This window comes from Ahaetulla prasina, chromosome 7 (assembly GCF_028640845.1).
Source record: "Ahaetulla prasina isolate Xishuangbanna chromosome 7, ASM2864084v1, whole genome shotgun sequence".
Lineage (NCBI taxonomy): Eukaryota > Metazoa > Chordata > Lepidosauria > Squamata > Colubridae > Ahaetulla > Ahaetulla prasina.
In genome coordinates, this window is record NC_080545.1 from 86180787 (window position 1) to 86206309 (window position 25523).

General features: G+C 40.4%; 1 protein-coding gene across 1 annotated transcript in view; it reads right to left on the reverse strand.

The window, feature by feature from the left end:
- RERG (RAS like estrogen regulated growth inhibitor) overlaps positions 1-25523 on the reverse strand; it is a 163300-nt gene that overhangs the window by 42611 nt on the left and 95166 nt on the right. The gene's annotated exons all lie outside the window — the stretch shown is intronic.

The following is a 25523-nucleotide window of genomic DNA, read 5'->3' on the forward strand; positions in this document are numbered from 1 at the left end:
AGGGGAGGCTCTCCTCTAAACACACAGTGACGCAGGGATGCTCGCAGGGAACAGCAGTCAGCCATGGCTGTTGGGTGCACATCTGCTGTGCATCTGGTTGCCCACATTTTTCTGTGCGTATTTAAAATAAATGTGTGTGTTTATTTCAAGAAACCCTTGAAAGAAATCCAAAAAAAAAGAAGATTTCATTGTTCCCTTTGATGCCATCAAAGCAATGCTGTCGTCAACAGAATGTCAAGTGACTTTGTGAATGTGATGCCACCGCTTAACAGAGGCCTCTAAACTCCATGTCGATTGACTCCATATCCCATGCTTGTAAGCCCCACTGATGATCCCTGGGAAATTAGAAATAGCTCTGTAGCATGCTTGCGTGGCACCAGATTGAGAAAAAGAAATTGCATTGCATTGGTTTCAGTTTGACTCACAATTGGAAGATAACTCCCAGGTCTTCCTAATGGCTGGTTAAGGTAAAGGTAAAAGTTCCCCTTGCACATATGTGCTCGTTGTTCCTGACTCTAGAGGGCGGTGCTCATCTCCGTTTCAAAGCCGAAGAGCAGCGCTGTCCGAAGACGTCTCCGTGGTCATGTGGCCGGCATGACTAAACGTCAAAGGCGCACGGAACGCTGTTACCTTCCCACCAAAGGTGGTCCCTATTTTTCTAATTGCATTTTTTACGTGCTTTCAAACTGCTAGGTTGGCAGAAGCTGGGACAAGTAACGGGAGCTCACCCCGTTACGCGGAACTAGGGATTCGAACCACTGAACTGCCGACCTTTTAATCGACAAGCTCAGCTTCTTAGCCACTGAGCCACTGCATCCATTAGAACGGCTGGCTAAATGACAACAATTTTATACTGGAAATGGATTTGAGAACTTGGCTATGGTGCACCCTGAACTGAGGCCTTCCAGATAGGATCAGACCATATCAAAAAGGACACTAGGGTGGAGAAGGAAGAGCTTTGGTACAGAATACTTGAAGCTGCAGTTATGGTTTAGGAAAAGGTGCCAGGACAAAAAGAAAAGAGAAAAATGGGACTATTTTACATAAAATAGATGTGTCATTATCAGTAGAAGCCAACTGTCTGTTGTGGACTTGAGTACTTGAATCTATAGCAGGAGTCAAACTGCAAAATGTCATGCCTGATATTAAATATTTCAGCCTTGTCAAAAATCATGAGCCTTCCCTGCTTAAGAGCATTGACAGATTAATTCTACAGGAAGATACATTGGCTGCTACATATCGGTATATTAAATTTGAATTCCTTTAAAAAGATCTTTGCATTTCCCAAATAGGCAGGGTCAAGATGGGTAACTGGTTATGTTTGTTGGACATTTCATGTTACCTCCAAATCACCCGTTTATCTAGCATTTCCTTCCATTTGCAACAAAGACTAAAAATACCAATATTGGAGGGGCTGCCACAGAGAGGGGGGGGGGTCAGCCTATTTTCCAAAGCACCTGAAGGCCAGACAAGGAATAATGGGTGGAAACTGAACAAGGAGAGATTCAACCTGGAAATAAGGAGAAATTTTCTGACGGTGAGAGCAATCAACCGATGGAACAGCTTGTCTTCAGAAGTTGTGGGAGCTTCATCCCTGGAAACTTTCAAGAAGAGACTGGACTGCCATCTGTCAGAAATGGTGTAGGGTCTGCTTGGGCAGGGGGTTGGACTAGATGACCTACACGGTCCGTTCCAACTCTTTTAATTTGTATCTCTATCTACCTTACAAATCCTCTGTGGCTTTCTGAAAAATTCAATAATATCTCTTAACTAAAGGAGAGGAAAAAACGGTACATTTTTTGTTATTGTTGCTAGTTGCAAAATCCTGTCCGACCCATCGCAACCCCATGGACAATGTTCCTCCAGGCCTTCCTATCCTCTACCATCCTCTGGAGTCCATTTAAACTCATGCCTACTGCTTCAGTGGAAGAAAGAGAAGATAATGGATGATGCACTACTATATATAATTCTATTGAAAAACCTATTCAATTATTTTCAGCCATTTATAATTTTTTCCTCATAATTATTTTCTTTAATTGGATATACCTAGTATTCTGTTATCATCTCCTTCCATGTCCTCTTCTTAATATTCTTAACAAGAATTAGTATTTTTAAAAAATTATTTTTGGATATGCTGAAATCTCAAGACAGAGGTAGTGATTTATCTGCAATTAGGACAAAATGCAACATGAACATGAAGCATTTCTTTAAAAAGGGGAATTTTATTTGCATTTGACCTCATCTTTCTCCTCATTCAAATGTGCCATTCACATTCCTGCATTAACAAAAGCATCTACCCGAAGCCTTCTAAATCCGGTATGTATACCTCCCCCTCCAGATATAAGCTATCATGATTTGTTTATAATCCTAAATTAATTCAACAAGCATACTGTGCTTTGAGTACAGGAGGTTAGAGAAGCAATTGTAAGAATGGCAAAAATAATTCCTATGAGTCACTATAAATAGGAGAAAGCCACGCTGCTGCCTTGCTAAAGTCTCTGAGAACGCACAATGTTCCATTTTAAGCAAAGGGTGGGGAACCTGTAAGCCCAAGGCTAGATTGTAGTTCGTGATCTCTCCAGATTTACACCTTCTGAAGCCTATCCAGTAATTGAATAGAAGCTAAAATTTCCCTCCGGGTTAAGGCCGGACACAACCCAAACTTACAGAATGAACATTAAAAGAACTGTATCCCAACTTGGAGAAAATCAACACACACACACACACACACACACACACACACACACACACACACACACACACACACAGAGTGATATGGCCTGCTGTAATGGTATGTGTGAATGACCTTGGGAGACAGAAAGAAGAGCTGCAGACTAGAGCAGGGGTCTCCAACCTTGGCAATTTTAAGACTTGTGTACTTCAACTCCCAGAATTCTGGGATTTGAAGTCCACAAGTCTTAAAGTTGCCAAGGTTGGAGACCCCTGGACTAGACAATGGACAGACAAGTGGCAGTTGAGTCTGGAGAATGAATGGGGGCATGGCAAACATGTCACAATGGACCTTCGCTAGTTTTTTTTTAAAATTGTAAAGTGAGAGGGAAATAGATGTACTTTCGGACTTGCAAGTTTTTGTTAATGTATCCTTACAATGAAGTTACAATGTGTAGGTGTGATTCTTGTCTGAACTACCTTGCAAGGTTGACACCTGCCCGTTTGTTTTATCATCACATTACTGCAGCCTTCTGTCAGGCCCAGCCCAAGAACAATATAGAGCAATACAGTCAAAGCTCAGTTCTGTATTTGCTCACACCCAACAGACAGAATCTTGCCAGACTAAACCAATGTTAACTCTCATTCTAACGAATTTAACCAGAGAGATTCTAGGGATTGGCTGTCCTAATTCTCTTTCTCCATCTCTGATCCAGCTCCAGGTTATGTTGCCTCTTGCCTCACCCTGTTCCTTGGAATATGCTCCCTCCTTCCTGGAAAATTCCTGCTTCATTGTAGTCCATCACACCACAGGGACCATCCCTTGCATCTTCAGTTCTATATAGTTTGTTACCAAACTACCAGCTACCAAAAGGATGCTCATCCTTAGCATAGGAAGCATAGCAAACTCTTACCTTTTTATATAATAAAGTCTTATACTCCAGCATAAATTACAAGCAGAGAAGAATTTCAGGGGCCATTTCAAGTTACCACCTTTAAAGCGCTCCATGGCATGGGACCGGGTTATCTACGGGACTGCCTGCTGCCACCAATAGCCTCCCAATGACCTGTGCGCTCCCATAGGGAGGGCTTCCTCAGGGTACCGTCAGTCAAACAATGCCGACTGGCGACGCCCAGGGGGAGGGCCTTTTCTGTGTGGGCTCCTGCCCTCTGGAATAAGCTGCCTCCAGGGATACGTCAACTCCCCGATCTCCGGACCTTTCGATGCGAGCTGAAAACTTTCTTGTTTTATCGTGCAGGGCTGGCCTAACGTATTTTAAAGCTGGGTTTCTATTATGGTTTTACTACTTTTTATTTACTTCGGCCTTTAATTGAATATAGATTTTAAATATTCCTTAATTTTTGTAACTCTGCTTTTTATCTGGCTGTAAACTGCCCTGAGTCCTTCGGGAGAAGGGCGGTATAGAAATTGAATAAATAAATAAATAAATAAATAAATAAATAAATAAATAAATAAATAAATAAATAAATAAATAAATAAATAAATTTCGACATCTGCCACACTTTGACCGATCAGCATTGATTCTGATAGGCTCTTAGAGCCCAACCACTTAAATTTCCTATATCCAACATCTTAAATATTTTGCACGGGTGAGAAAACACCAGCAAAGCTGTTGAAGTTTGTATTAAGCTTGACATTAGCCTTTTTCTGTTGTGTATGTATGCACATTGCACACACACACACACACACACACACACTATAAATTTAGACTGACTTAGAAATTATTTTTGGAGGAGTAATTTTTGGCTGATAGCTAAATTACTGATTTATCATGAATGTTTAAGCTGTTTCTGAAGTCATGTTTAGGAACAATAAAATGAAAAAAAAATCCTTAATAGCACAAACAATTGTAACATGAAATAAGGAAGAAAGAGAATTAATGAGAAGATGACTTAAAATAAATTTACAGACTTGTTAAGTCATCGAAGCTTAAATGAGCTGCTATAGAGTTCCTTTGCTGTCACTGTTGTACTAGCAATTAGGAAACAAACAATTCAAATAGGCTGCAACCAGACATTTCCAACTCAAAAGATTCACAATGTTTTCATTCTTAGTCATTGCGAGCAGAAACACAGCTGTCTGGAATGATGTCATAGCAGAGCTAGTTGAAGAACAAATTATTGTCTGTGAAGAACACTATTTAGATGCGGACAAATATACTGTGGCAATCCTGAACCTCAGAAAAAGAAAACAGATACAACAGCTTTCAACAAAATGAATGCCCACACAACTTCATCAAAAAGTTTTCCTTTTTTTCCTCTGAAAACAACAAAATACCTTATCCCACCAGACTTGAAATCCTAGGCTTAGAAAACTTGGAACTCCGTCGCCTTCGACAAGACCTAAGTTTAACTCACAGAATCATCTATTGTAATGTCCTTCCTGTCAAAGACTACTTCAGCTTTAATTGCAATACAAGGGCAACCAATAGATTTAAACTTAATGTTAACCGCTTTAATCTAGATTGCAGAAAATATGACTTCTGCAACAGAATCATCAGTGCTTGGAATACTTTACCTGACTTTGTGGTCTCTTCCCATAATCCTAAAAGCTTTAACCAAAAACTTTCTACTATTGACCTCACCCCATTCCTAAGAGGACCATAAGGGGCGTGCATAAGCGCACAAACGTGCCTACCGTTCCTGTCCTATTGTTTTTCTTTTCTTCTTCCTATATATGTTTATATGTTTATATACTATATAATCTTTATGTATGATGTTGTGACAAATAAATAAATAAATAAATGAAAAAGTGCCTGATCATTCATCTCAATACAGCATAATCAACACAAGCTGCGAAAATGATAACACTGCTTTACATCAAAAACATCTCAGAAACCACTATTATAACCACAGGGCATCACTGTAGCACACAAACCAACTAAAGCCCTCCAAAACATTCTAAGTAAACCAAAGAACCCAACAGCCCCACAGAAGAAAACACAGGACTCATCTACAACATACAACGTAAGGACTGCAACAGCCACTATGTAAGACAAACAGGCAGAAGACTTAAAAAGTGCATCCATGCACACCAATTAGTAATTAGAAGTCATGACAAAAACTCATTTCATAAGAAATGGACAGATTTAACCCTAATTTCAACTGGGAAACTGGCAGCATCCTAGACCAAGACAAGTCCAAAAATTCGAGAGAATTCCGGGAAGTCTTCACTCAGTCAAATTGGCCTTCAATAGGCACATAGAGATAAACAACGTCTATATTTAAAAGCGGCAATCAAAAAGCCAAACGGAAACAGCAAAACTAAAACTGTTACCTTGTGCCTCCCACCGACCCGTATGCTCACACAGAGAGGGCCTTCTCAGGGTGCCGTCCGCCAAGCAATGTCGGCTGGCGGCCCCCAGGGGAAGGGCCTTCTCTGTTGGAGCTCCTACGCTCTGGAATGAACTCCCCCCCGGTTTACGTCAATTGCCTGATCTTCGGACCTTTCGGCGTGAGCTGAAAACGCACCTATTTATTCAAGCGGGACTGGATTGAAATTTTATTGGGGTATTTATGTTTTAAGATTTTAAATGGTTTTAAAATTTCGGCCACATTATAATATTTCTTTTTAACTTCTTTTAATGTTTATATATTGAATTTTTACTTGGCTGTACACCGCCCTGAGTCCTCCGGGAGAAGGGCAGTATAAAAATCTAAATAAATAAATAAATGAAAAAGTGCCTGATCATTCATCTCAATACAGCATAATCAACACAAGCTGCGAAAATGATAACACTGCTTTACATCAAAAACATCTCAGAAACCACTATTATAACCACAGGGCATCACTGTAGCACACAAACCAACTAAAGCCCTCCAAAACATTCTAAGTAAACCAAAGAACCCAACAGCCCCACAGAAGAAAACACAGGACTCATCTACAGCATACAGCGTAAGGACTGCAACAGCCACTATGTAGGACAAACAGGCAGAAGACTTAAAAAGTGCATCCATGCACACCAATTAGTAATTAGAAGTCATGACAAAAACTCATTTCATAAGAAATGGACAGATTTAACCCTAATTTCAACTGGGAAACTGGCAGCATCCTAGACCAAGACAAGTCCAAAAATTCGAGAGAATTCCGGGAAGTCTTCACTCAGTCAAATTGGCCTTCAATAGGCACATAGAGATAAACAACGTCTATATTTAAAAGCGGCAATCAAAAAGCCAAACGGAAACAGCAAAACTAAAACTGTTACCTTGTGCCTCCCACCGACCCGTATGCTCACACAGAGAGGGCCTTCTCAGGGTGCCGTCCGCCAAGCAATGTCGGCTGGCGGCCCCCAGGGGAAGGGCCTTCTCTGTTGGAGCTCCTACGCTCTGGAATGAACTCCCCCCCGGTTTACGTCAATTGCCTGATCTTCGGACCTTTCGGCGTGAGCTGAAAACGCACCTATTTATTCAAGCGGGACTGGATTGAAATTTTATTGGGGTATTTATGTTTTAAGATTTTAAATGGTTTTAAAATTTCGGCCACATTATAATATTTCTTTTTAACTTCTTTTAATGTTTATATATTGAATTTTTACTTGGCTGTACACCGCCCTGAGTCCTCCGGGAGAAGGGCAGTATAAAAATCGAAATAAATAAATAAAATAAATAAATAAAACATCCCTCACTAGCAATCAACACCCTGATGACCAGAGCTTAAAATTAAGCTTAACATTAGACGAACAATCAAGAAGCAAACAACCCAATCAAGGAACCACCAATGCATACAAACAAACAGTAAATGATAGCCAATCAAGGAACCATCAAGATTACTTCCACCAACACTTGATGGGATAAGCCACTAGCATAGGGGTGTCAAACTCATGGCCCATGGGCCAAATGCATCACACGCTGGCCACGCCCACACCCATTTTAGCAAAGGGGGAAAAAGTCACAATACATCATGTGATGACAATGTGATGCCGCGAGTTTGACATCCCTGCACTAGCATATAAAATGAGAATAAACCCCACTCCCTACTAGCACTGATGATTGTGCCTAGTTTGACAATGAAATATCTGCAAAAAGCATCCAAGCATCCATCCATCTGGGAGCATCAAGGACCCCACAGTTCAACCCTGAGCTACAAATATTCTAGCAATTTATTATCTATAGAATAGAATAGAATAGATTTTTTTTGTATTGGCCAAGTGTGATTGGACACACAAGGAATTTGTCTTGGTGCATACACTCTCAGTGTACATAAAAGAAAAGATACCTTCATCAAGTACAACACTTACAACACTTAATGATAGTCATAGGGTACAAATTTAACACTTAATGATACAACACTTAAGGATAGGCATAGGCTGCATAGGCTATTATCCTGATTTTGCTTCAGAATGCAGAATGGAGGATATTTTGTATACCTCAAATAAGAAAATGTGGGGGTGAGGGGGCAGCTGCAATTTTTTCAATAAGCATCCAAAAGGCATATTGGCTTCTCAACCCCACTAGTTGGTCCAGAGCAGGGAAACCAACTTTATATGAAGGTTAAAACTATTTATATAGTAACATAATCTTACAAGTCTTACTATGCTATGCTGCCTCCTCCTTTTGCTTCAGTGAATTAGGGAGATATCTCCCTGAGCCACTTCTAAATATTATTGTTTTGGTTTCAACAAATACTTCAGTTCCTTTTGCTCCTATACATTTCTATCAAGGTTTTCTTCCTTGCTCTCTATATAACATTCCCTAATCTGTACTTGTCCCATGGTGATCTCGGCTGGAATTATTAGAGTTTCAGTCCAACACACCTGGAGACCACACTTAAAACTCTCTTCCTTATCACAAAGCCTAACTTTCAAGTTCTTGACAATACAGATCATGCTGCTTCAAAGAGGGATTAGCCACATAATATGCAAAATTGCTAAATATGTCACCATTTTAATAGGCTAATTAGGATTAAGGGATACCTAATATTAAAAAAAAACATGTCTTGCTAAATTGGATCGTATTCACCAGGGGTGAACACTACGGACATTGTTACACAGATGACTTCCCCAGCATCAATTTAAGTCATTTAGGAATAATGACATGATTCTGCTTGTGATATTAATCGGTGTGGAAAACAGGTCAGCTCCATCGCCGCCATGTCAATCGAGGGTTCACTGAGTCTCTTTCGAGATGGTGTATCTCCGGATACCGTCTGCTGTCAGGGTCCCCAAATTAGAACATGGTTGTAAACTTTCAATTCCCCAACAGCTAATTGCCTCCGTTAATGTAAAGATGCAGTTCCACCTTAATTCACAGGAAATTTAAAACTACAGCGGCTGCTTTGCCCATGATTCAAAGGCCTTTTTGTCCTGTGCTTCATAGCCTTGAAACCAGGTCGGTGTTGACATAACTGACATCTCAGGTGATGAGTGGAACAACATTATTGTCTTCTGGCTCTTATGTGGCTGGCTGTTCCAGGAAACTGAAAGCTAGGTTAAATAGACCTTTAGAACAGTTAGCAAAGGCTTCTTACATAGTTGATCACATTTAGAAGTAGGAACAGCCTTGGAGATCTTAATTAAATGAAGCTCGGTTCCTGGAAATGCTTGTCTCTCTTCAAAATGAGATGTTTACCTTCAGGTCACTTCTCGATATTTGAGCACACTTATTCTAGCAGAAGATGCTATTGTTGCTTTTATTATAAAATATAAGAAAGTAAAAGTTGAAAGGGATCTTAGACCAGGGGTCAGTGTTGTGGTCCACCAGCAGCCTGCAGAGCTGGCAATGGAGTCAGACAGCGATGAGGCTGAGGAAAAACATGGGCCAGCCCTGGAGGCTGGGGAAGGCCCAGATGAGGGCTCTGTGTCTGAGGCAGAGATAGGGCTAGGGCCATTGGGAAGTGATGTGCGGACTCCAGAGCCTCCAGAGGCTGACAATAGTGAGGCAGAGGAACAGGAGGAGCCTGTTCATAATGCATGCATGAGAAGAGCTGCCAGAAGACAAGAGCAGCTAAAGCAAAGAGGACAACTCGGGAGCAGGGCCAAGAGATGATGGGCCCCACCCATAAGACTTAAATGACCAGCAACGGTGTTTGGACACTTTGCTGGAAAACAATGTTGATAGCTTTGTCTTGTTGCATTTGTTTCGTATCGATGTCTTCTGAACTTTTGCCAAGAAAGGCCTTTGGCAGTTTGCCTGATTGGACCAAGGTTGGTGATAGGACTGAGGAACTGTGTTGGGAGGAATTTGCTTTAATTTAGTTGGACTACGCTGAGAATGAAGTAATTCTTAGCTGTTCTAATAAAGTTTGTTTTTACACTGACTGGGTTTCCTACTACCTACTTGGGCCTGGGTCAAAACAGTCAGCAAATCTGGAGCCGCATGTGGCTTTTTCATCCCTCTGCTGTGGCTCCCTGTCGCTCAAAATATGTGTCACAACCACCAATGTGCAATACCTGCTGGCACACAATTTATTGAGCTTTTTGACTCCCAGTAGGCCAACCATGGATAAATCCAAGAAAAGAAAAGTTTCAGAACACTTAATTCAACTACTTATGCTAGCTTTGTGGCTGCTCAGGAAATAGTCAAGCATGGGAAGAGTTTTGTGGCTCCCAGTGTTTTTTTTTTGTATTTGGGAAACGGGTCCAAATGGCTCTTTGAGTGTTTAAGGTTGCCGACCCCTGTCTTAGACCAACCGTCTGCCTGGTGCAGGAATCCATTTCTGGAGCATTCCTAGCAAATTGGGCTTCTGTGAAACACCCAGGCCCGCCTGAAAAAGAGAACCCACCACCTGCCTATATTACAGCTTCTCTGATTTCATTATTAAATTGCCCTCATTCTATAGCTTTCTGCTTCTTAAAATAGATCCTAAGGGAGAAGTTCATCTGCAGTATCTTTTTGGGATTCAATAATGTATGGGGAAACCAGAATGGCTGAAGACTGTTGGAGAGATAATTATACAGTGAAAGGTATTTATTTTTCATGAGAACGGATGTGATTAAGAGTAAGGACTTTTCCTGTTTACTTCCCAGGGGGTGGGGGGGCTGCATTTGTCCTCCTTTTCCCATCCTAAGAAGGTCACTTGAGAGACATATCTACTTCTAAGTCTTGGTTTGGTTTTAGAATTTATATATTTTAATATGGCTTTGGTCATCCTATTTTAACTCTCTTAGGCATTTTTGTATTTTTAAAAAGGTGTTTGCTACCTTAAGCATTCTAGGAATGAAAATAACAGAATAATAGAATTGGAAGGGACCCTGGAGGTTTTCTAGTCTAATCTTCTGCTCAAGCAGGAGACCCTATACCAATGGTGTCAAACTCAACGCCCGGAGGCCAGATCCGGCCCACAGGGTACTTAGATCTGGCCTGCAGGGCCACCCTGCAAACAGCGAAGGACTGGCACATACGCGGCCCTCCCAAGCTCCATTTTCACTGGCAGGGGATTGCAGGAGGCTGTGGCAACCGAAAACAGAGCTCGGGAGCCTGTTTTCGCTGGCAGAGCGCTCAGGTCACCACAGCGCCCCCGATGTGAGTGATGTCGAGCTGGCCACGCCCACCCTGGCCCCTGGCCCCCCGAGGTCAAACACAACCCTGATGTGGCCCTCAATGAAATTGAGTTTGACACCCTTGCCCCAGGGGTGAAATCCAGCAGGTTCTGACAGGTTCTGGAGAACCGGTAGTGGAAATTTGAGTTGTTCGGAGAACCAGCAAATAATACCTCTGGCTGGTCCCAGAGTGGGGAGGGAATGGGGATTTTCCAGTATCCTTTTCCCTGGAGTGGGATGGGAATTGAGATTTTGCAGTATCCTTCCCCTGCCACGCCCACCAAGCCACACTACGCCCACCAAGCCATGCCCACAGAACCGGTAGTAAAAAAATTTGAATTTCACCACTGCCTTTCCCTCTACTATTCTGGACAAATGGCTGTCCAATCTCTTCTTAAAAACCTCCAGTGATGGAGCACCCACACAAGCTGAAGGCAAGCCATTCCACTGATTAATTGTTCTCATTGATAGGAAATTTCTCCTTAATTCTAGTTTGGTACTCTCCTTTGTTAGTTTCCATCCATTGCTTCTTGCTCTGCTTTCAGGTGCTTTGGAGAATAAAACGCAGAATATACATTGACATACGTACATTCACCACACACACACACACACACACAGATATAGCTATTGATATATAGATGTGTGTGTGTGTGTGTATGTACCATATTTCCCTGAAAATAAGACCCTGTCTTATATATTTTTGAACTCTGATATAAGTGCTTGGCCTTATTTTCGGGGAGGTCTTATTGTTTTGGGGCATGTGGAGTAAGATGGGGCTCCTCTTGCCATCTTGCCTGATTTTCAACTCTACATTTAAATATTTTTGGGGACGGCTTATTTTTGGGGAGGGTTTATTTTAGTGCATGTGCTCAAAAGCCCAATTGGGCTTATTATCAAGGGATGTCTTATTTTCGGGGAAACATATCTATGTATGTATGTATGTATGTATGTATTCTCATACACAGAACAAATATAAAGTATATATACCCACAAACACACACACACACATTTATACATCCATACAAATACATATCTACAATTATACATTTATACCTATTTGGACAACACTTGCTTCAAATGGTTGAGAATTATGCCAATCCAGTATATTTAGAGTCCCACTGATAGTCAGAACAGATAATACCAGGTTAAATAGGCCTAGATACTCATATCATAATGTACTGATATGAAACCTGAGGCCTCTCGGTATTATGCAACACCCTAAAATCTTAGATGCTGATTGCTACAGCCTTTCCAGAAGTTATCACCAAATACTAATTTTTAATATGATGAAAGGGCAATGGCAGATTGGTTTATCATGGGCGATCAGTTTTTAAGGGTCCATGTTGCATTCAAATTGAGGATAGCAAGACTTGAAGCCCCAGTTACAGGTGATCAATGGTAGGAGAAGTATCTATCTTCTTCTTCTACTTGCAAACACTTCAGAGGCTTCTGACTGGCCACTGTGAGAAAGAAGATGCTGGACTGAGATCTGGATTCTTTTTGTATGCATTAAATACCTTGAATTGCTCTTGCTTTGAAAATGAAATTACTTCGGACTTCATATGAGCACCAGCCATCTTTAGTCTTCATTAAAGGAGTCTGAGTTTTACCAGACAGCCACTATTTTAAGGAACCCTTGAGACAAGGCTGAAAAATGTCTGGCTATTTTAATGAATAGCAGAGACTTGGTCCTGCAATCACCAAAACACTTCTTCCTAATCATTTCTGCAGCTCTATTAAGTAAACATGTACTTGTTCATATTTTAAAATGAATTTAACTGAATCAAAATTTCAGCTTAGTTAAATATTGGGAGAGGGATCTTGATCTACCCATTTTCTGGAATTTGTTTTCTTTGACCACTAAAAAGTTCTTCTCCGCCCAGAATAAGCTGTTCGCCTCTCTGGAAAAGCAAGCAAAAAAACCCTCAACTCACTCAATTTGCATCCCTGCAGTCCTTAGTTTTATGGAATGCCTTCTGCTGATTCATCTTTGGCAGCAAAATTGGCCTTGCGATTTCCTAGTTTATCACTCCTCTGTTGATATGCTGGTTTTTTTTTTAAAGAAAGACTTCTTATCTCATATTATGCCCCCTACAAGCAACCTAGGATGAGTGAGTCATAATATATTCACAACACAATACACAAGAGGTAAGTGGGCATAGCAACCAAAGTACTTAGTTTCGAACGTTATGAGTGGTATAAAAGCAGCTCGCCGAGAACACAATACTCCGCTAGATAGCGTGACTTCCATCAGTGTGCGACTGTGGAGGTGGGTGGGAATTTATAAAGGTTTGACCACGCAAAATATAATATTTCTCAGGGAGAAAATGAGGAGACACCTGAATACGACTCTGTGTTGTGACCCAGGCCCAAGTAAGTAGTAGGAAACTCAGTGAAAAAACACACAAACTTTATTCGAACAGCTGAGAATTACTTCATTCTCAATGTAGTTCAACTAAATAAAAGCAAATTCCTCCCAACACAAATTCCTCAGGCCTATCACCAACCTTGGTCCAATTAAGCAAACTGCCAAAGGCCTTTCTTGCAAACATTCAGAAGACACAGATACAGAAATAAACGCAAGAAGACGAAGCTATCAACGTTTTCCGGCAAAGCCCAAACGCTGTTGCTGGTCTTTTTTAAGCCTTATGGGAGGGGCCAGTCATCTCTTGACCCTACTCCTGAGTCATGCTCTTTGCTTGAGCTGCTCTTGCCTTCTGGCAGCTCTTTTCATGCCTGCATTAGGAACAGACTCCTCCTGTTCCTCTGAGTCACTACTATCACCTCTGGAGGCTCTGGAGTCCACACCTCACTCCCCGATGGCCCTGGCCCCACCTCAGCCTCATCACTGTCTGACTCCATTGCCAGCTCCACAGGCTGCTGGCGGACCACAACACTCTGTATAATAGATCTAGTCAAGTTGTTCCAAAGCCCCCTCTCATGAATTAACAGCACATGGCATGAGAAGATGCATATTCTACTTTTTTGTTCTCAGCAATAATTTAGATCAGTGCTTTTCTTCACTATAGATCCCCATTAAATACCTTTTGTGGCCACAGACCACGGCCACAAACCACCAAGACGTAAGATTTAAATCATAATATTTCTTCAAGCCTTCACCGGGCCCCCTGTGATGATATTGCAGCCCCTACCCCAGGGTCCTGCAGACCACAGGTAATGAACCACTGGTTTAGATTAATATTTTTCAAACTTGGTATTTTTAAGATATGTGGACCAACTCCCAAAATTCCCTGTCCAATAGGCTTCCATGCATTTATTTCTTGCCCTTCTTTAAGATCAATGAAATTAGTTTCTTCGCAGGGAGCATTGTACAGTAAATGTGTCATTCACTGATCAAGGCACCACAAAGTTTGAGAAGCTCACTAGATTAAAACCAAATTACCATATTTTTTGCACTATAAGATGCACTTTCCTCCCCCAAAAAGTGGGTGGAAATGTCTGTGTGTCTTACAGAGTGAATGTTGCCGAAGCCCCGCCCACCCACCCACCGGTCCCCACCCTTTGGCCATTTTTGGTCTCCGCACACCCCATTTTCGGCTTGTTTCAGGTGGCAGGGATTGCCACTGTTGCCTATCACCATCGATTGCTGTTACCATTCGCCCCTGCCGTTTGCTGCTGGCCCGCCTGAAATGGGCCAAAAACAGGATGTGTGGAGGCTGAAAACAGGGGGCGTGGAGCCGAAAACAGGACACATGGAGGCAGCGATCGGCGACAGCAGTGGCGATGGGCAGTGGCAATCCCCACTGCCTGGAACAGCTGTTCGCCGGTATTCCGGGAGGCCAATCAAACAGCCAATCAGTTGCTCCTGCTAAATCAGGTTGCGATAATGTGCCGAAGCTGACCAGGTTGTTTGCTGTTTGCTGCAAGGACACTTGCCAGATGAATACCGACGGATGGACGCTAGGAAGCAGAGGCAGAATGTTTTTCTTGTTTTCCTCCCCAAAAGCTATGTGTGTTTTATGGTCCGGAGTGTCTTATGGTGCAAAAAATATGGTATTTATAAATTAGCCAGATGTGTAAATCTAATCACTGAATCTTTGACTATATGAACCTTTCAACAGCTGACATCTCGGCCTTAACCTGTCTTCATATCTATCTATAAAGAACCAGAATCTACCACCTCTGCTTCCTTCATTGAGTGACCCAATTAAGCAGATTGCACTAGATCAGGGGTCTCCAACCTTGGCAACTTTAAGCCTGGAGGACTTCAACTCCCAGAATTCTGGGAGTTGAAGTCCTCCAGGCTTAAAGTTGCCAAGGTTGGAGACCCCTGCACTAGATCAAAAATGGTCCACACACTTCAAACACCAGGGCATAATTCAGAAGAGTGTAAGTTAAAATCATGGGAAGCTGCCTTATATGAAGAACGATGCCTTATATTTTTGAGCTCAGCAGGGAAAAAATTCTTCACATCACCTGCTATATAATCTTTATAAATGGACAAGGGATGATCCCAGGGCTTTTGGCATGCAAAACAAGTACTTTAATACTGAGCTATGACTCTTCCTACGAAATGATCTACAAACAAAAATAGCTTATTACACAAGTCCAGGAAGGATTTCAATGTCAGATTCACCCACGGAATATGTTCTTTCTCTGTGGGAGTACTTGGCCCTTGCTTTTGTTGAATTTCACTTCTGGATAAGGGATGAATTTGGAAGTTCCCAAACACTGTAGCAAAATGATAGAGTACTGGTAACATTTATAACCAGTTAATAATTCTTCTTTGCCAGTAATTCATCTGTCTCCCTTGACTTCATTTGAAATCGGCAGATGGCCAAATGCACGGGAGATGGGGAGGTGGGGGTGGGGGGGAAACATTTAAAGAAATTGAAGTCAATCCCGACCAGAACTTCTTTCCCTCTCTAGTCTTCAGGGATTTAAAATATTTAAAGTTCCTCATGAAGGTATGATAGTGGAAGTCACATACGGAATGTATAAGACAGAAGGAACTGAACAGAAATCAAATGAAAACCAGCTGCTGGAATGGAAAAGGGATTCTTTCTTTGAAAAGCCAAGTTGATTTTTTTTTTTTTTTATGCCAAGGGGGCTGAGAAATATTTTCCTTATGGGAAATATTTTCCAGCAGGATGAGATCCTCAGACAGTGTGCTGCAGCTGGATGTGAAGGATGTTTGAGTTCAATACATAACCGGGTAACCTTGGGTCATTCCTTCTCCAATAGGGATTAACCGACCTGCATCACTGCCGTTTCATTGTTTGCTTTTAGGAGTGCATTTATGATCACTCTGCTAAACAACGAATTCCCACAACACTGTGAAAACTATTTACTAAGACTGCATTACTATTCTTCTTCTCATCCTTCCTATTACCTATCTCCTTCTACTTATGACTATAACTTTGTTGCTTGTAACTTTACAATTATATTGTTTTATTTAGTTTCCTAGTATGATTTTGATTGCTTATTTAGTATTTTATGACTATCACTAAGTGTTGTATCTTATGATTCTTGATTAACGTATTTTTTATGTACATTGAGACCTTATGCACCAAAGACAAATTCCTTGTGTGTCCAATCACACAAGGCCAATAAAGAATTCAATTCAATTCAATTCAATTCAATTCAATTCAATTCAATTCAATTCTATTCTATTCTATTCTATTCTATTCAATTCAATTCAATTCAATTCAATTCAATTCTATTCTATTCTATTCTATTCTATTCTATTCTACTCTACTCTACTCTACTCTACTCTACTCTACTCTACTCTACTCTACTCTACTCTACTCTACTCTACTCTACTCTAGCTGGCTTTTATATTACAAATTCTCCAGATGAAACCTGACAATGGGAAGAAGTAGATTACTTTAAAGGTTTAACATTGACAGAGAAGTTCTCACTATTATTTAAAAGTGTGAGAAATTTATTACAATGTTATGGTTTTAAGAACACAGCTTTTCTGGTACTTCCTGGACAGGCCAGAAAATTGCAGTAAGGAGATGGCATGCTCACATTTATTCCATATATTAGTATTTATTCCTGAAAGTGCCAGAAGGTTTTTTTTCCCCGTCAAGGAAAAGAACAACCCAGTTGCCTTTTGAAAAAGCACCTTTGACACATATAACCTGGTTGACTGAGAATCTCCATAGAAATACCGCTAGAAGAGAACTTGCATTCTCAAACACATAAGCAAATGGAAAGGGTATTTGCAAACTGTTCTAAGTTATACTTACATTTTTTTAAGTTTGCATCAGGGAAATATGTGTGTCAAGGAACAAAAACAGGGTAAAAAAAGTACATTAAAAAAAATTCTTGAGCAATTTACATTCACAGATCTAAATTTTAGCTTAAAGGAAATGTTAAAACATTTTAGCTAACCTAAATATAACGTAACTGTTAACTTAAAGGGAAAATGCATGCAGAGTATCCATATGATTCAAGATGTTAGGAACGTAAATGGTTACAAGTTGTTCTCTTTTTTAGAAAAAAAAATCTCTGTAGAAAAATGCTGGACTGCGATATTAATAGAGTTGTCAAAGTCACAAATAATGTTCGACAAAATACCTGGCACCCTATCAATATCTTGCTTTTTGGTTTCCTAACCTGGCTTGGAGATCAGGCTCAACCCAGTGGTGAAATCTGAACCAGTTTACAACCGGTTCGCTGGCTGCGCATGCGCACCAAATGCGAGGTGCGCGTGCGCGCAGTGCACGCCAAAAGGAGGCATGGGGTAAGTAGAACAGCACACTGCAGTTGGGTGGTGATCAGCCATGGCGCGCAATCTCTTTTTTTAACTTTTAAAAGCATTTTTTTTTACAACCTATTCGGCCAAATAGGTTGTAAAAAAAAAAGCTTTTAAAAGTAAGAAGAAAAAGGGTCTGATAATCAGGCAGCTCAGCTGTGATCGTCAGAGCCTTTTTTTAACCTTTTAGAAGCATTTTTACAACCTATTTGGCTGAATAGGTTGTAAAAAATGCTTTTAAAAGTAAAAAAAAAGGCTCTGACGATCAGACAGCTCAGCGTCAGAGCTTTTTTTTAACCTTTTAAAAGTATTTTTTACAACCTATTTAGCTGAATAGGTTGTAAAAAATGCTTTTAAAAGTAAAAAAAAGGCTCTGACGATCAGACAGCTCAGCGTCAGAGCTTTTTTTTAACCTTTTAAAAGCATTTCTTTACAACCTATTCGGCGGAATAGATTGTAAAAAATGTGCTTTTAAAAAGTAAAAAAAAGGCTCTGACGATCACAGCTGAGCTGCCTGATTGTCAGAGCCTTTTTTTTACTTTTAAAAGCATTTTTTAAAAGAAGCGGCAAGCGGGCAAGCAGGCAACTGGGTGATTGGGTGGGCATGGGCAGGGTGGGGCGGGGCAGGGCAGGGATTTTTGCTATCAGTTCTCCGAACCACCCACCACCATCACCCCTGGATCAGCCGATCTGGTCCGAACTAGGAGCATTTCACCCCTGGCTCACCATATTTCTTTCAACTAAGTTCTATTTCATAATCCAGGCAGGATTTACACCAATTGGGCTCAAAAAAAAAATCATGTTGTTTCAGTGCATCATGGGAATCCCACCCCTGATCATGAAGTTCATACTTTTGTCGTCAGACTGGGGAATTCTGGTAGTTGAAGTCCACACAACTTAAATTGCTGAGATTGAGAAACACTGGTTTATTGGGTGAAACACAGAAAGCTAGGGTCATTTGCATAAAACTTAATATTTCCCAGGATTTGTGGGAGGAAAGCTGTGGTATATCAGGATGGATTTTCCCTGTTCCCTAAACTTTTATGAAACATAAATATTTCCTCTGACATAGATGTTTACCTTGGACAGTGGAAAATTATTGTTTCCTGGCCTGAGCAGAATTAGGAATGTAGTTGAAATATGTAATTACATACTACAGCATTCAGATCTCTCCAACTCCTGCTAGTGCCAAAGAAGCACAATTTTGTCTGCTAAGAATAGAAAAATAAAATGAAAAGGACCAGAAGTTAAAACATCTGGCCAAAGAATGTAAGAATCCACATATTCAAAAATAAGGAACATTTTAAATCAAAGGAAAAAGACCTTCAGGTCAGGGAGTCCATTGGATGTGAACAAGTAACATCTCTGCAGACCTCCACAGATTTTCACATTGCTCACAGCTGCTGTGAAAACAGGTTTTGTTGTATTTTGTGATTTATGATGAATGTATTTTTATGAGACGATGATCATGATTTATCACTTGTTGCTTGTATGTACACTGAGACCTTGTGCACCGGAGGCAATTCTTGTGTGTCCAATCACACTTGGCCTATAGACGTATTCTATTCTATTCTATTCTATTCTATTCTATTCTATTCTATTCTATTCTAGTCTAGTCTAGTCTAGTCTAGTCTAGTCTAGTCTAGTCTAGTCTATTCCCGTCCCATCCCATCCCATCCCATCCCATCCCATCCCATCCCATCCCATCCCATCCCATCCCATCCCATCCCATCCCATCCCATCCCATCCTGTCCAATCACACTTGGTCAATAAAGATTCTATTCTATTCTATTCTATTCTATTCTATTCTATTCTATTCTATTCTATTCTATTCTATTCTATTCCAGTCCAGTCCAGTCCAGTCCAGTCCAGTCCAGTCTATTCATAGCTGTTGTGTTGGAAGCAAATTTGCTCATTTGGTCTCAGTGCAGCACCCATAGTGGGGCCTTTGTGCCCGAACTCTGCATCCTGCCTTCCTTTCTGCAGATGCAGTGGCCCAGGGGCTGTAACTCAGGGTGTGTGCAGGAGATCTAGGGCTGGGCTGATGGGGCACGAGCAGCAGGAACTGCCTACTACGGTGGGAGAAGGGAGGAAGGAAAAGTGGTGATGGAGGCTTTGGCATCAGGGTGGCAAGACTTTGGAGGTCCAAGTATTAAAGGGAGGGATGCTGGAGGTTGCAAGGCACCAGTCCCTCTCTAGTTTGGCAAAGATCCTTGGGAGAGGAAGTAGAAAGAGGAGGGTTGAAAAAGGAGAATCTGAGGACCGAGATACATGAAACAAGTATAATGATTTTGTAACTTCAGGTCTATATTTGAGCCTGAATCTTCAGTGGTTCCCCAAGGCCTGAAAAATATTTCAAGGATTCCTCCAGGCTGCAAAGGTTGAGAAATGTTGCTTTAACGATGTTGAGTGCACAGGTCTGCAACAACATTTTAGAACCAGTGACATTGTTAGTAGAGGCAGGACAGGACAGGACAAGATACAAGACAAGATAACCTTTATTGCCATTTTTTTTTTACTGTGAGCACACTGGCCCACATTAAAAATGAAATTCTATTGCCTGCTCTCAAGAGAAAATATGTATCTACCCATACCCATAAATCACACACTCACACGCACACACATTAATCACTGTACATTTTGAATACATACTAGAAAGCCTCGAACTACGTTGTCTACGTTTCGACCTATGCTTAGTTCATAAGATTATTTACCAAAAAGTTCTACCTGTAAATGAGTACTATAATTTCAACCATAATAACACAAGGGCCATCAATAGATTTAAACTCAATGTAATAATAATAATATCAGAGTTGGAAGGGACCTTGGAGGTCTTCCAGTCCAACCCCCTGCCCAGGCAGGAAACCCTACACCATTTCAGACAAATGGCTATCCAATATTTTCTTAAAAATTTCCAGTGTTGGAGCATTTACAACTTCTGCAGGCAAGTTGTTCCACTGATTAATTGTTCTAACTGTCAGGAAATTTCTCCTTAGTTCTAGGTTGCTTCTCTCCTTGATTAGTTTCCACCCATTGCTTCTTGTTCTACCCTCAGGTGCTTTGGAGAACAGCCCGATTCCCTCTTCTCTGTAGCACCCCCTGAGATATTGGAACACTGCTATCGTGTCTCCCCTAGTCCTTCTTTTTATTAAACTAGACATACCCAGTTCCTGCAACCGTTCTTCATATGTTTTAGCCTCCAGTCCCCTAATCATCTTCGTTGCTCTTCTCTGCACTCTTTCTAGAGTCTCAACATCCTTTTTATATCGTGCTGACCAAAACTGAATGCAATATTCCAAGTGTGGCCTTACCAAGGCATTATAAACTAGTATTAACACTTCACATGATCTTGAATGTAATTTGCTCTAATCTTAATTGTAGGAAATATGACTTTTGCAATAGAGTAATAAATGTCTGGAACAATCTACCTGATCCTGTTGTTAGTCTCTCTAATTCCCATACTTTTTACCATAAACTGTCTACCGTGGTCCTTTCATGTTTCTTAAGAGGTCCCTAAGGGGGCGTGCACAAGCGCACCAGCGTGCCTACTGTCCCTATCCTAATGTCCCCAATTATATCTAATCATTCTATGTATTTATGGCTATGTTTTGCCTATTTATATCCTTTTTTTGTGTGTGCCAAAAAATTTTCATGTGTCCATGTCTATGTCTACTCTGTTACTTGTTTTCTTGTATTTGTTGACAAATAAAACAAACAAATAAATAAATATGTAAATTGCTCTTAAAATCAGAAACAGAGAGAGAACAAGTGAAACATTGCACGATAAACTATCTGATTTTTTAATGCATGACAAAAATGGAAAGATTTATTGAAAAAAAATCACTAAAACTGACCCCATATTGTAATTTAAGAGAAAATATTTTACAGATGATACATAACCCCATGAATATTGGTACCCAGAAAAAAAAAAGATAAAGTATATTGGAATATTTTAAAACAATACAAAAAGAAAACTTAGTAAAGTTTATATTGCTTTATTGTTATATCCTTCTTAAAAAAAGATGGTGATGATGGATGGATGGATAGATAGATAGATAGATAGATAGATATAATGTAAAGATAGATGTAGCGTTTTTGAAAATGTCCTAATTAAAGAATATTGTATTTTCTCCTTTAGAATTTTATAGCAAATTCCTGTCCCCAAACTGTTGTTGTTATCATTGAATCTTCTATTTGAATCCTTATAAATTCAAATAAATAATGAATAAAGAGAAAACTTGAGAGTTCACAAGGTTGACACCATCAGAGGCTCTCTTGCTTCCATGGCAGTTTGAGAGTCTCCTAAAATTTCCTCAAATATTTCAAGATTTCCAGGATTTAGTATTCTTGTGCAAAATCACAGCTGACAATGCCAACATTCCACAAAAAATTGGCCAGCTCAAGAAGTTTGGGCCATTTAAGAGATTTTAAAGATTATACCTTCATTTAACAAGCTTCCATTCTACCACCTTGGGAATGAATTTTTGTTCTCAACTTTCCCAGATAGACCAGACAGGAAAAACAAAACAAAACCAGATGAGCTAATTCTATTTGATTGTAAGGCTACATTACCAAAATCTTGCAAATCTGAAAGTACAAATCTCCTGCCATCTCCTTCATAACTTGGGAACATTTTTAGAAGGAGCGCTCTCCTTCTACCCATTTTGGAACTTCGGCAGTGGTGGTTTTTAAAAAAATATACTACCAGTTCTGTGGGTGTGGCTTGGTAGATGTGGCATGGCTTAGTGGGCGTGGCTTGGTGGGTGTGGCAGGAGAAGGATACTGTAAAATCTCCATTCCCTCCCCACTCCAGGGGAAGGTTACTGCAAAAATCCCCATTCCCTCCCGATCAGCTGGGACTTGGGAGGCGGAGAATAGATGGGGGTGGGGCCAGTCAGAATTTTTACTACCGGTTCTCCGAACTACTCAAAATTTCCGCTACTGGTTCTCCAGAACTGGTCAGAACCTGCTGAAACCCACTTCTGGGCTTTGTGCTTCTCTTCTCTTATCTGACTCTTCCCTAGGCAGCTTCTCTCTGCCCCACATCCCAAGATCTTTCCCACATACCATTATATCTTGTCAATTTGAGAAAACTAATTTTTAAGCAAGTTTGAGGAGTTTTAAAAAGTATAAACCTGGTCCTTAATGCTACAAACATGCAAAAAGAGGAGGCAAAATGTTTGATCCTACCCAATTGTGAGGGACTCTGGAAACCTACAGTAATGGCCAAAATTGTGGAAACCTTTTGGGAAAAGTGTATTTTCTAAAACTAGCTAATAACACCACTTTTTTTTTGGGGGGGGGAGTAGTACCATAAAATTATATATCAATGGAAACATAATTTAATCAAGATTGTAATGCAATAATTTTTATTTATGTATTTATTTTGTCGAGTACATATTAAATAATATATATAAGCATGAATTGAATATATAAAATGAACACAATTAAAGGGAACATTAGGACAGGGACGATAGGCACGCTGGTGCTCTTATGCACGCCCCTTACAGACCTCTTAGGAATAGGGTGAGGTCAATAGTAGACAGTCTTAGGTTAAAGTTTTGGGGATTTGGGGATGAGACCACAGAGTTTGGTAGTGCATTCCAGGCATTAACAACTCTGTTACTGAAGTCATATTTTCTGCAATCGAGTTTGGAGAGGTTCAGTTTAAGTTTGTATCTATTATTTGCTCATGTATTGTTGTGGTTGAAGCTGAAGTAGTCATTGACAGGAAGGACATTGTAGCAGATGATTTTATGAGCTATGCTCAGGTCATACCAAAGGCGGCGTAGTTCTAAATTACTATATTAAATTACTATATTATTTATTGATTATAAATAAATTTATGAAGGATTTGCTATTAGAATAGCAGTTACAGAACAAAGTAGAAAAGTGAAACACGTAGAAAAAACGAGATATACAAAAATTATCATGTCAGTTAATACTTAGTTGGGTAACCTTTAGCATGAATTATGGCCTTACAATGTCTTCCCATGGAGTGAACCAAGTCTTTTAGTTCTGTAGCTGTTATAATGTGAAACCAAGATTGAATGATGGCTTCTATTAACTGGGTTTTATTGCTGGTCGCTTCTGACTAACAAGTTTCTTTAGTCGGCTCCATAGATTTTCAGTTGGGTTAAGATCTGGGCTATTCCCAGGCCATTCCAACAGTGGAATAGGATTATCTTGAAACTCAAAAAAAAAAAATTGCTGTTATTAGCCATCAAGCCTCAAAAATACACTTTTTCCAAAAGGTTTCCACAATTTTGGCCACTACGATACAAAAGTTATGTTCTAAAAGTTATGCAACCACAATCTGGGCGTAGGGGTAATCATATAATGGATTTTGTAGCACTTGCTTCTGGGAAGATATACAATTATCAGATTAAGAATGATCTACTTTTTATTTGCCCCTTCCCCCACACACAAAGTATTAACAGATGAAGCAGCTGCATTAAGGGAAAGTAATTCTTTTCCTCACGAATCTGGGCAAACTGTCTTAGCTACAATGCCCTCCCAAAATTATAACAACAAGACAAACCGCTGCTAAATTAACTTGCAAAGATGAAACGAGAAGGAAAAAGAAAGACAAAATGTTTTGCGTGTAATCCGAGTAAAAATTCCCTTAGGGCTGCAGCACTGGAATCCTGAAAAGAAATTGCTACCTAAGCAGAGACATTGTATGTTGACTGCTGTCTACATAAAAAAAGTTACAGATTCTAGTGATTAGAATAATTTATATAATCCTTGCACATATGTGTTAGTTGTTCCTGACTCTAGGGGGCGGTGCTCATCTCTGTTTCAAAGCCAAAGAGCCAGCGCTGCCCAAAGACGTCTCCGTGGTCATGTGGACGGCATGACTCAATGCCAAAGGCGCACGGAACGCTGTTACCTTCCCACCAAAGATGGTCCCTATTTTTCTACTTGCATTGTTTACGTGCTTTCGAACTGCTAGGTTGGCAGAAGCTGGGACAAGTAACAGGAGCTCACCCCGTTATGCAGCACTAGGGTTTCGAACAGCAGAACTGCTGACCTTTCGATCGACAAGCTCAGTGTCTTAGCCACTGAGCCACCGCGTCCCACTTGTATTGTATACCATACTGTATCTACGTATTTTCCAACAGCCTGAATGAATCAAGGCACAGTGCTCTGGTTATTTTCTGCTGCTGTACATGAACGCAAGTCTTTTCTTTACAAAATCAAACTACCTGAAACCTTTTAAATGTAGTGCATGGTCTGGCCTTCAGAAATCCCTGTGTCTTGCTTCTTGGAAGTTGAACTTTGGGTATTCTATTTCCAAAAGCAACATTTTCTTGGATTTCAAATCTCAGTAACCACCAATTTAGCCAACAATTTTCACAACATTCCTGCACTCATAGCAGCCATGGGTCACTGTTAGCTCAATGGTTTTTATTGTGCAGTTGCTCCACATTATTCAAGGGATTTTATGGCTGGTTAAGACATATTCTGTATCTACTTGAAATCTTATTCTGCTTTCCAAAGTTTCTTCCACCATTTCCTCTTCAACAACAAAATCCATTAAAAAGGACAGAATAGCGATGAACTGTCTTCTAATTAGCAGATCTGGGAACTGTCTGCCTTGAAATGTTTAAGAGGTATAGATCAGGAGG